Below are 13,856 nucleotides of genomic sequence, written 5' to 3' on the forward strand. Positions count from 1 at the left end.
AATTTTTTCAAACTTTTAAACAAAATATAATAGAAAATTCAATTTTTTCAAATTCTAAAACAGAAACAATATTAAAAAATTATATTCTAATAATATTTTATTTAACTTTCAAATCTAATATCATCTCAACTCAACTCACTTCAAACCTTCTCGAGTATCTCATGCTATATATATATATATATATATATATATATATTTACTAGCACCCTAAGAATATCACAATTAAGAATTGAATAATTCGTGGACTGCAATGCAGGCTTACAGATTAAACGGGGTGTTTCATCAAGAGAAATTAAACATGACTGCAAAGGATAGGGCTGTAAATGAACCAATTTGTTCAATAGCTCGTTTGGTACTCGTTTGGTTAAACTCAAATCAAACTCGACTCGTGAAAAAGAAAGGTCGTTCGTGAAAGCAGATACTCGCTCGATTTGTAAATGACACATACTCGACAAAACTCGACTCGACTCAACTAAGGTCGTTCGTGAAAGCAAATACCCACTCGTTTATGCTCGAGTCGATTCGTTAGCTCGACTCGAATTATTAGCTAATATTATAAAAGCTAATAATATATACATATATATGTATTAGTTAATAATATAAGCATACCACTTTTATAATTAAATATATAATATGTAATTTAATTATTTATGTCTTTATAGTAAATATATTTCATATGTATATTTTATAACTTGTATAATAATTAGTAGATAAAATTTAATAATTTCATATATTAGTATGTAGGAATCATATATGAGATAGATATATGCTATCATATTAAGTATATATATTAATAATATATGTAGGCATATAAATAGATTGTTATTTATATGCCTACATATAAAATTTATAAATTTTTATAAAAATTTTAAAATTTTATAATTTAATAGAGATTTTACTTGTTAGTTGTACAAATTCAATATTAAATCTTTTATTTTTTTAATTTAATTTATTAATTATTAATTTTTATTCAAAAAATAAACAATTCGAATTTGAGGTCAAGCTTGGCTCGACTTAAACTCGTTTGTAAAACAAGTTCGAGCTCGGGTTGAGAGTTTAATTTATCAAATCGAACTCGAATAAAGAATAAAAAAAAATTCTCAAACTTAAACTTGAGATCAAATATTTTGAATCGAGCCGAGCTGGTCAAGCCTAGGGGTGGGCAGCGGGGGCGGGCCCGCTTCCGCCCCGCCTCCGTTAGGCGGGGCGGATCACCCCGCCCGTCAGATGCGGGCGGCGGGGCCACCCGCCCGCATCTGGGGCAACATCCGGGGGCGGGGGCGGGCTGGGGTGACCCCCGCCCCGGATATAACCCGCCCCGCCCCGCTGATATTATTATATATATAATTATAATTATATATAATTATATTATATATTATACGTTATTTACATATATTTAAAAAAAAAAAAAAAAAAAACCCAGGCATGAAACGACGTCGTTTCATGCCTGGGTTTAAAATTAAAACCGAAACCCTTGGTCCCTTACGCAGACGACGTCTACTTCGCATCTCAGTTCTCACCTCTCGGCTCTCACTCTCGCTCGCAGCGGCGCAGCTCGCTCTCGCCTCTCTCTCTCTCTGAGTTACTTCTCGCAGCCGTGAGCCGCCGCCCGGTCCATCACCTCTCTCTCTCTCCGGTTCCTCTCTCTTCATCTCCGAAGGTAAGCCGTAAGAAACCCAAATTTTTAAATCAATTTTTTTTTTATTTACATATTTAATGGAGATTGGAGGAAGGATGGGGTTTATTGGAGATGGAGGATGGGATTTTGTGAATTGTGTGCTGTGGAGTTTAGATTGTGCATGTGGTTTGATCTTTGAAATTTTGAATGTGACCCGTGAATTGTGTGCTGTGATTTTTTTTTTTTTTTTGCATTATATAATGTGTGTAAAACTGTAAATCACTGAATTTCAATATTATTGTGTCTAGGGCTCCAATCCGAAACCCTAAATTAATTTAGGGCTTTTAATCTTTGAAACCCCTAAATTAATTTAGGGTTTCGAAATACCCTAAATTAATTTAGGGGTTTTAATCTTTGAAACCCCTAAATTAATTTAGGGTTTCGAAATTCCCTAAATAGCCCAATCCGAAACCCTAAATTAATTTAGGGGTTTTAATCTTTCAAACCCCTAAATTAATTTAGGGGTTTAATCTTTAAAATTGCTATGCATTAGGGGTTTAAAAAATTAATTTAGGGGTTTAAAAACAGAATTTGATGTTCCCTACCAAATTGAACAAAAAAAAAAAAAAAGAATGCACTAGGGTATTTCGAAATTCAATATAATGAATTAAGATGAAATATATATATATATATATATATATATATATGAAATTATGAATGTCAAGTGGTACTTTTTTTTATTCTACTTTTTTTTTTTTTTATGTTCATTATAATTTATATAGTTGCTATGCTTATGCCTTATAGTCTTTCAAGTTATAAATATATATATATATATATATATATATATATATATATAAATAACTAAAACCACTATAAGTCTTTTTATAACTTGAATAATTAATGTGTCTTTTTAATGCCTAAAATTTATGACTTTAAATTTTTTACAATTGTTTGATGAATTATATATATAATTATAATTTTTTATTCTAATTTTTTTTATGTTCATTATATATTTGCTATGTTTTCTATAATTTCAGATTTGTTGTTTGCTTGAGTTATGGATATGCCAGCAGATTCTAGTGCGAGCTCTCCTTTCCAGGCCGAGGGCACCCCTACCCCTACCCCTACACCTACACCTACCCCTCCTAGTCAAACCCCTACCCCTAGCCCTACGGCACCTTGCCCCGCCCCCAAGCCCAACAAGAAACCTGCTTCAATAGTTTGGAGTCATTTCACCAAACTAGAGGGTGGTGACTCAAGTAACCCCTAAGCCAAGTGTAACTATTGTGGAAAAATTTATGGATGTCACTATAGGAAACATGGCACCTCACAATTAAAGGTGCACTTAGAAGAGCAATGCAAAAAAAGTCCAATATTAAGATCATTACAAGACAAAAGCCAATCTAGGCTAGAAATTGGACTTAAAAAAATGGCGGATGAGACTAGTGGGGGTGCAACTTTGAAGGGGTATACTAAGTATGATCCCGATGAGTGTAGAAGACACCTAGCTCGTATGGTCATAATGGACGAGCTACCTTTTCAAATTGTTGATGGGAAAGGGTTCCAAGCGTATTCTCGCTACTTGGAACCAAGGTTTAACATTCCTTCTCGCCACACGGTGGCAAAGGATGTAAAAAAACATTATTACATTGAAAAGGAGAAGTTGAGGGGTCAATTGGCGGATCAATTTGTTTGTCTCACCACTGACACTTGGACATCGATCCAAAATTTTAATTATATGTCTTTGACTGTGCATTTTATTGATTGTCATTGGACATTGCAAAAGAAAATTATAAAATTTTGTAAAATCACCGATCATAAGGGTGAGACAATTGGAAAGGCCTTGGAGGCCGCAATAAAGGAGTGGGGGTTGACCCGAGTGGTTACAGTCACAGTCGATAATGCCTCGTCTAACGATGTTGCATTGGGACATCTAAAGACCTATCTTAGAGAGGCAAATAAGACACTCATGGGTGGTGAGTGTCTGCATGTGAGATGTGCGGCACATATTCTGAATCTGATTGTCACTGATGGTTTGAGAGATCTTCATGACTCGATTGCTCGGGTTAGGACTGCTGTGAGATGGGTGAGATCTTCTCCTTCGAGGTTGGACAAATTCAAGGTTGCTGCGAGATCTGCGGGCCTAACATCTAAGAGGGGCCTTTGTACTGATATGCCTACACGATGGAACTCAACATTTCTGATGTTGGAGGCGGCCCAAGAATATAAGCTGGCATTTACATTATTGGGTGACGAAGACATCCAATATGTTAAATATTTTGATGATCACGGGGGATTGGAGAAACCCGTAGAGGATGATTGGGAAATTGTAACTAATTTTGTAGAGTTTTTGAGGCTTTTTTACGATGTCACCATGAGGCTATCTGGAACTTTGTACCCTACATCCAATATTGTATGTCAGCAAATATGTAGGGTAAAAGAAGAATTAGATGACATGGTCGCGGGTGGTCACATTAGAATGCGGGAGATGTCATTGATTATGAGGACAAAGTACGACAAGTATTGGGGAGATTTAACGAAGGCTAATATTTTGTTATATGTAGCTGTCGTCTTTGACCCGAGGTATAAGTTGGATGGCATGATATTTGGATTGGGCCTTGCGTACGGGCAAGTATGGGCAGAGCTTATTGCAGCAAGGGTTCGGGAAACCCTTACTAGATTATTTGATGAGTTTTCCACCCTGCGGGGTGGTAATATTGCGGCACCTACACCTACCCCCTCAGCCTCAAGCTCACAGTTTCCTGAAGTCGAGGTTGGGAAAAGACGTAGATTGGAGTGGGGTGAGAGGTATGAGCAGACCCCCTTCCTTCGGAGTTCTATAGAGGCTCAGTCAGAGATAGACAGATACTTAGCAGCAGAGATTCTACCATTTTCCCGAGATTTTGATATATTAAGTTGGTGGAAGGTGAATGCCGTGAAGTATCCCATCCTTGGAGAGATAGCCCGCACACTTTTGGCCATCCCTGTTAGCACAGTAGCCTCAGAGTCAGCCTTTAGCACGGGAGGACGTGTATTAGATTCATTTCGGAGTTCATTAGCTCCTGCCACTGTGGAGGCTTTGATTTGCACGCAGATTGGATCAAGGGAACTCCAATTCATGTTCCGGATGTTCTTGAGTATGAGAAGGCCGACGTCGAGGAGGATAGTGATGATCAGTTTGGATCTGGTATTTATTTTAATTTCATTTTATAATTTCTTATTTTAATTTATTTATTTTCATTTAATTGGTATTCATTAATTTGATTTCAAATTTAATATTTATAGTGATACATGAGACGACGTCTACGGCTACCTCCGATGCAGTATGACTTTGTATTGGACCCACCATTGTCATGGTTTGCACAATTTCTTCCATAATTGTTTTTTGCATTTAAAATTTTGTTTCATCTTTATAACTTTTTAATTCTAATTTGTTTTATTTTTAACTTATTAATATTTCAGGTTTTATAACTTATTGACTTTTATGATCTTGATTTTCAGTCTCACAGCAATCGACATAACTCACCACTCAGTGAACTCACCGCTACGGCTCCACCCCAAAATCAAATTGATCAAATTGAAAAATTATGATTTTATTCATTTAACATTGATTGTAATGTTGCTACAATAGTTAATTGTATAATTTGTAATATTTATTTCTTTTAGAGGAGTTTGTAATAGTGTAATAGTTTATTACTTCTCTTAATTTGTATAATTGTGAACAAAATATTTTAGCATAGTGCCTTACTGCCTTAGTGATGATTACTACTTAATTAGTTAATAACGTAATAGTTCAATGTATGATTCTATATATTCCTTATATATATATATTTTTTTCCTGTTTTTAAATATATATACTTTTTAATCTAAATAATGGGCTCAAATGGCCCAAAAACGAATTCTGGGCCCAAAGTGGCCTAAAAACAGATTCTGGGCCAATTAGGGCCCAGAAAAATGTACTGGGCCGAAGGCCCAGTATGGGGGCGGGGGGTGCGGACGGGTGGGGGTCCACCCCCGCACCCCGGCCCAACGGACGGGGGACCCCGCCCCCGCCATGCGGGGCGGGGTCCGGGGAGAAATTCCCCACCCCCGCATATGCGGGGGCGGGGGGCGGGGGAGGGGTGGCCCCGCCCCGTAGGGGGCGGGTATCACCCCTAGTCAAGCCAAAGACCGATGAACTCGGCTCGATTATAACCATAGCAAAGGAGAAATACACATAGCAGCCAAGGGGTATTAAATCCCTTCCTTGATGAAACGTTGCCCTCGCCCTCTCGCCATCATCGTCACCATAGCTGTCACCTGCGCAACAGCCCATTGGCATTGACGTCACCGTCTCCTACCTCAAGAGAGGACCCCCTTCTTCGAGTACCCAGTCGGCCTAGGTTGCAATTCCAGATGGGTTATGATGTTTCATGCATATTAATATGAGTTGTGAGTGGGCTAATTAGAATGACATTTCTGAGACATTGGGTCGAGGCCATTGATATAGATAGAGGGGTACTCTCACTGTGCACTGAGAATTTGCCCAAAACCTCAGCCGCATACATGCGTGTCTCTGTGTGTGTGTGTGTCTCTTTCTCTCTCCGTAGGCTGTAAGGTGTAGATGTAAGCTTCTATTTTCTTTTCTCTTCTATTTTCAACAGTTTTGTCCTCTCAATAACTTTTTCATTCGTTGTTTTAAATTTGGTGTGCACTCTACTTGTTTGTAAAAATCTGTGGAAGAGTTCCATCTGCTACTGTTGGTGTAATCTTGACAGATAAATTCGGAAGAAGACCACTTCTTATGGTGAGGATGGTGAAATTCAGCTATAACTCCTTGGTGTAAATCATCAGAAAGTTAATAACGATAGAAAAGGCTGCTATATCACGTGGTGATAGTTTGACAATTGGTTCATTTTTGCTCTTAGTTGTATGACTTTGGATCAATGAATTATTTTCTACCATTTCTGCCACTTTAAAATCATTTTTAACATTACTCTCACACATCTTATTATTACTACTGTCCTTTTTTTTTATGTTGTGCCATTTCTGACTTTTTCATTTCTTATTCTACCACCTAGTTTTATTTATGTGCTTTAGAGCCTAATTTGAAGCTAGAACACAGTTTTCGTTGCTGAATATGTCATTGTTTTTTCTTGAACTTAATTGCCCATGCATTTAGGTATTCTTATAGAAGAGGTTTTGCAGGATTATAAACACACCCAAAAGACTGAAAATTCTCACGACAAAAGATTTTTGTTGGCTATGTAGCTCAACCATTGTAACTTTTGTGCTATTAAACTAAAACAATATTGTACAGGAGTGTGTAGTTGTGCCATTAAATGGCATCAGTCTTTTGTTCTATTGGGGTTCAAATACTATTTGGTATGTTTCATATGTCAATTAGATGGGATCCAGTTGAAGCACAAAGTCCCATTATTGATGAAGCACATGCAATCTGCAATAAGATGAATATTAATTACCCTGCATTCTGCAATAAGATGAGGTCCAAGAAACTGAAGTACATAATGAAGAAAAAGTTGAATGGGAAAGAGAACATCGCCTCCAAAAGAGAGAGGAAGAACTCCAAAAGAGGGAAGAAGAACTCCAACGTGTAAGGGAGGACATCCAAAATGATCGGAATAAGCTTTTTGGTGCACCAAACTGTGTAATGTTATTGGATAGGTTGTAATAGGTTTAGACGCTTTATCAATACTGTAATATTCAAGAACAACGCAGTTGGATTATTATGTTAATATATTGTAAAGTTGTCATATTTTCAATACTCAGAATATCAGTTCCCTATTTATGGACTTTTTGAAAGACAAAGCTAGGAAGCAGGTGACATGATGGAGACTGCCTAAAAGACAAAGCTGATTTGTACCCACTATTCATTTACAAGGAAATTAAATTTTTCAAACAAGAAATTTAATTCCAAGCATTCCTCTCAAGTTGTTTTCCCATGCATTGAAATTTTAAAAAAGTGAGTTCTCCATGATAACGTCATCAACAATACATCGAGTTAAATAATACAATGATATTAGAAGTCAAAATGTAGTCTTCAACGTCTTCTCATCTCTTAACATCATCAAAATGCAGCAGTTCACAACGTCTCCTCATCAATCCTCAAGAGAGTGATGATGTTGAAAGTCCACCTACAAGTAGTATGAAACATTGTGTAAAACTCGTGCAAAACTTCTCATTAATTGTTCAACATAGAAATAAAAGGAAAAATTAACAATATTTACCTTAGAAATAACACTTTGTTGTATACCAGACACTTGCAAAACAACACTTTGTTGTGTGCTAGACGGTATATCGATGCCTGCCTTGTCGTTGATATCTAACTGCCTCTTTACAGAGTCATCAATAGTTCGATTACATCTAAAAAATCTTGCCTTTTGTGGACTTAATCCATGGTTGTATGCATTATGTACAGTAGTTATGCATAAGACATCACCAACAAAGTGTGCATTAATCTTTGCTTTACAATCAATCTTTGTTGTCGGGTGTGGTTTAGCAAGGTTGGTAATTTGGTTCCTTGCCTTACCACCATGCGCACAACCAAGTGTTGCATATTTAACACTCCTATTAGCTTCACTTCTACTTCTTTGGATCATTATACCAAATCCAGTTTATCTTCCATATTGCTTATAGTAGTCAATGAGTTCTTGCTCAGTTTTAAAAAAAACATTCCAACCGTTGGCTCTGAAATCCCATTGTCATCATTTTGCGGAGTTGGCTCTGAAACCTTATCATCATCATCATCATCATCATTCTCAAGAGTTGACTCTAAAACCTCATCATCATCATTCCTCAGTGATGGCTCTAAAACCCCATGATTATCAGTTACTTTCTAATCATCTCTCACATTTGAGATATCCGTATAATTATTGCTTTCAAGAAAAAATAGTGATCACCTACTAGATGTGCTTTCTTCTCCTTTTTCCATCAAGAATAATCTTCATATATTTTCGTACAACATGAAATCAAAAAAAATTAAATAAGTTAGTACTGGCTATATAAACAAACAAACACAAAATTTCCAAAACAGTTTCAACAATAATTTTCAAGTTATTGTACAAAAACAAGAACCCAAAAAAATATCAGAACATTTTGTAAACAATTTTCATTTGTTCTTTTAGATGTGAAAGTCCTATGTTTTAAATAGGAATGATGATATTAATCCACTATTAACTCCACTATAACATGCAAAATCATTCATTCCTTAATTTGACATTGTTAATTCTATGGACAAATCAGCTCCACTAATCATGTGCTTTTTAATATTTTTTCAGCTACTTAACATAATGAGACATTGACCAAATATGCATTGAGCGGTGCACATTCATTAAAAATTACAGGACCCATAAACCTACAACCCCAACATATAATACTGCAAGCTCTCCCTCCTTTGGAAATTGCTGCATTTTCATTGTTACCCAAAGCAAAAGTAGTGACAAATCGGAAAGAGTTAAAAAGAAAAAAAAGGTCTAGTTTTTGGCATTGGGGGTCGGGGAGGGAGCCATGGCCATGCAGAGAAGCCCTTTTGGGAAGAAAAAAAAAAAAAGTGCTTTAGGTACTTAAGAACTTGAGGTGAGAAGCGGTGTAAGTGGCTTTAGGTTCTCAATTATTGGGGATGATGTTTGTGGTAGAGAGAGTTGTTCGTGTTGTTTGTGTTGTTACCCTTACAAAACGGTAAAATACAAGATCAAGATGATAGAAATGGCAAGAACTGCAACAATGGAGCTGTTCAACTTATTCCTAAACTTAAAATGATGCTTCCATAGATTATTTCTTGTACCTTTGTACGCCCGAGGTCCCGAGGAGTCGTTGATGGTGTAGGAGGCAAGGAGCGGCTGCATGGCACAGAGAGAGAGCGGGAGACTGAAATGCCCTTTCAAATTTTGGACTACTTCTTAATTTAGGGGTGTTTTGGTCAAGTCAATGATAAAGTGAGGGTCTTTTTGTCTATTCCTATATTTGGACTGCAAAGGAGTCCAAGAAATTGGACTGTACGTAGCGCCACCCTTAACAATTATACAAATGAATAACAAATAAAACTAGGAATTATTCATTTTCTATGTACTAATGAATAGCAGTGCGGGGTAAGCCTTTATCCAACCCACCAAGTACACCCCTGATTTCGCTAGGGTACGAGAATGGCCAACTTGCTTTGTAACACCCCTTCCCCCCTAGGGTTAATAACAACATCATTTTTAGAAAATGAAGGGTCAGTGTGCTACTAACTAGGGCTGTGCATAAAAGGCCCAGACCCGATCAATCCGAAAGACTCGACATGAGCCCACCCGACTAAAATCGGGTTCATCGGTTCACGGGTTTAATACACCCAACATCGGTCGAAACCGATCACCCGAATGTGACATTGGGTCTGTGAATGGACCAAGTCAAGCTCTCGCCTCGTTCGCTCTCCTTCTCCACCATTTCTATCTGTCATTGTTAGGAGAGTCAGCAGAGGTAGAAGAAGACCAAGAAAGGTAGAGTAGAGTTGGATTGGTAGTGACGACAATGGCCGTCTGCATAGTTTCAAGCTGACTGAGTCCACTTTCCTGGCCTCCCTCATGCCCAAGAAAGAGATTTCCACCGACTGCTTCATCGAGGCTCACCCAGAATACGATGATCGTGGAGTCCTCATCGCTATCTTTGGTATTGATTTTTCCTTCATATCTCTGTTCGTACAGGTGCGGGATTTGAGCAGAATAGATAACAAGGATTGTTCTAATGGGTTTTCATCCGCTCCACGGGTGATTGTTTTCTTTTCTTTTTTTTTTCTTTTTTGAGTTAATCAAAACTAACAGATCGGTACTAATTGGATTTCTTTCTTTTTCTCATGTTTTTATTATTATTTTCTCATCAATTTCCCCCTTTATTTTCCTTCTCTCTTTAAAAAAAAAAAATATTCTTATCACCGAAGTGCTAGGTATAAAAGATTTCATAAAATAAAATGAAGTCATTTTTATCATAATACTTATTGATGCAATTTTCAGTATGTATGTGGCGCACTCTAACAACCAGCAACCAGAAAGAAGAAATCGGAAAATAAGTTACTCCATTTTGGTAGCCAAAAAGAATCCATCTATGATGCATACCTTGTTGGTTATTTAAAGAAGAGGATTGGCTTCAGCTCCTGCGCCCTTTGCTATCCACCTTCCTGTAATCGTCATCGCCCTCTTTCTTTAACTTCTTCCTTCTTTCTTCTTGCCCCAAGGGTTTTCTACATCTGTTCGATTCTTTTGCTTTCTCTACCCTTGCACTCTTTGTGTCAGTTTACATTATTTTCCCTTTCCTTTGAAACTTCTCACTATTTCTTCCCAAATGGCTCCCAAGAATGTTTCCTACTTTGTCCCTTGGTCCTCTTGATCATGCTAATCTTCCGATCGATCCTGCGATGATGAGTCATCTCTACCAGAGGCCTTTAAAGGTTGACGTTGGACCACTAATACTACCCAAAAGGAGTTAGATTGTGACACCCTGAATTTAAGGCCTCATTTGTTTTCAGGAAACATCTCATCTCATCTCATCTCATCTCACTTCATCATTACAACTTTCTCAAATCCTCACACAAAATAAAATAAACAATTCAACTTTTTTAAATCTCAAAACAAAAATAATATTAAAAAATATATTCTAACAATATTTTTTTTAACTTTTTAACTTTCATCTCATCTCATCTCATCTCTGAAAACAAACGAGCTCTAAGCTTCGTTTAAGAGGTCATGTTAGGTCTCTTTTAGGCCTAAGTAAATAAAGGATTAATAGACTTATGGCCAATATAGTTGGAGCTTGCTTCCTTAGAGGCTTATTAGGGCTTTAGGCCCTTGTAAATTTTGGCCTTCAAGTGTAACGACTCAGTCTAATAATTCTAAAGTCAAAATATTGATAATTTTTATTAGGCCTAAATTATGTTTAATGGGCCAATACTTTGATAAACCCAATTGAGATTTACGGAATAATTTTAAACATGTGACTGGTCCAAAAGTTATTTAAATGGATTATGAAATTTTATTGGGCTTAATAATTAGATTTAAGCCTATTTAATATTTGATAGATCGAATAAACCCAAACCCATGAGACCCAAGGCCGAATTTGTCTATGAACTCCAAGCCATGCATGTCTTCATCATCAAAATTCACTAAGATTACAACTCTACATGAGCCCTCTTCATGTTAAAACTTCTTAAACCAACAATATATATACTTGCTTCTCTTTCATGAGAATATTTTCAAGCCAGGAGCAAGCCGTAGTACCTATCCTTCCTTAAGTTGTCGGTATGTTCTTCCTTTTCCGCTTTAATTTTTCTTCTTCCCCACATAAAGCGTCACTGGGGTGGCAAATAATGTTAACGGGTCGGGTTTGTGTCATGTCAAGGCATGAATATTATATTGTATGGGTCAACACGGACACGACCTGTTAAGCTTAACGTGTCAAAATCTCAAGTCCTAACACGACCCATTAACATAACGGGTTGACACGACACAATCCGTTATGACCAATTATTAATTAATTAATCAAAAAATGCGTTAACACGACAAGACCCATTTCAACCCGTTTTATGTTAATGGGTTGAACTTACCAGTTTCAGCCCCTTTTATTTTAACCTAATTTACATAATTTCACATAAAAATTAAAATCGCAATATCTTTCAAAAACATAAAACTAACTACTAATGAAAATATAAACATTTTATATCTGTTAACATCTAATAAAACTAATATGACAATCCAAATAATAAAGACACAAATCCAAAATAAAATCTAAACAATAAAACAAAAATCAAAATCACAACAATACCAAATATTGAATATAAGTCCAAACTTACAATAAACGATACAAACATAAAAGCCAAAAGTAATAATATTAAAGTTACAATTCCAACACTAAACATTTGATTGATTTATAGAAGGAATTGAAGCGTCCTCCTTGGTCTTGTTGATATCGAACTCCATAACATCTTCAATTAGCTCCTCCATAATATCGTTCTTGCCTGCTACCTCAAACATTTGACATAAAAAAATAAAATAGAACATGAAAAATCAGCATGCTGAGAAACAATATAATTAACAGAATAAGTCTACTGATGTATTTAGCAGAAAGCAGTTCTTCAAAAAGAAGGGGGAAAATAACCTATGCCATCAATAAATCATCTTCACTTTTTTCTTTTCAGATTGGATAGTTAAACTGAAAATATTGCAAATAAATTCATATAAAGACATGATGCTAATATATAATAGTAATGCATACGTATTACAATGCAACAACATGCACATCCTTTATTTATATTCTCGTTAAATTAACTGATTAAAAATCAGCAAGTAATTGTTTGCACCATCACAAGTACTACTGATGTATTAAATAAATGCATGAGCAACAATAAAAAACTAATAAAAAGAATGCGTTGTGAACCATCACAAGTGCTACCAGCAACGTGCTTCCGAAACTAATAATTTCATTAAAATGGACCCTCGAACTTTCTAAACTTTACAATCCCCCCTTTTGTCTACCAGTAACGTAAAATCATAAATTAATAAAAAAATTAATAAATTAACAATTATTTGATATTCATTAACCATATATAAATTAATAAAAAAAAGTTATTTAAAAATTTATGATTTATTATTAATTGATAGCATATATTATTTTATATTTTATATGGTTAATAATAATAAATTAGATAAATATTACATATTGCAGTAAATTTCCGTTAGATTTAACGTTGCTGTTAGACAGAAGGAGAGGATTGAGAAGTTTTGAAAGTTTGAGGGTCCATTTTGTTAAAATTATTAGTTTCAGAGGTATATTGTGAATTGAGTGAAAGTTCAAGGGGACAAAGTGTAATTAACTCTTTTTATATTTAGGTTCTTTCATGACTTTGACAGGAGGGTTTTTACAAAAATGAAATCTATGTTTTCTGAAAGGAGAAGGGCTCGGCTCTCATATTTATGTTTTCCATTTCCTGACTTCGACAGTAGGGATTCTTAACAAAAAAAAAAAAAAAAAAAATCATGAAATCTCTATATGGTTTTGGAAAGGAAAAAGAAACACAGAGGAAACAAAGATCCAAGCATATCCAAACCCATCCCATTAACTATTTGAAGATTTTTAGCACAAATCAAAGAGTGTAGCCAACCAATTGCACCCTAACACTAGCAGATGTTTAGCACAAACTAAAAAGTGTGTACATTGAACATATGTTTAGCATGTCCAAGCAGATGTTTAGCAATTGTTCTTACCTTAGAGG

Source organism: Juglans microcarpa x Juglans regia, chromosome 8S, assembly GCF_004785595.1.
Source record: "Juglans microcarpa x Juglans regia isolate MS1-56 chromosome 8S, Jm3101_v1.0, whole genome shotgun sequence".
Classification (NCBI taxonomy): domain Eukaryota; kingdom Viridiplantae; phylum Streptophyta; class Magnoliopsida; order Fagales; family Juglandaceae; genus Juglans; species Juglans microcarpa x Juglans regia.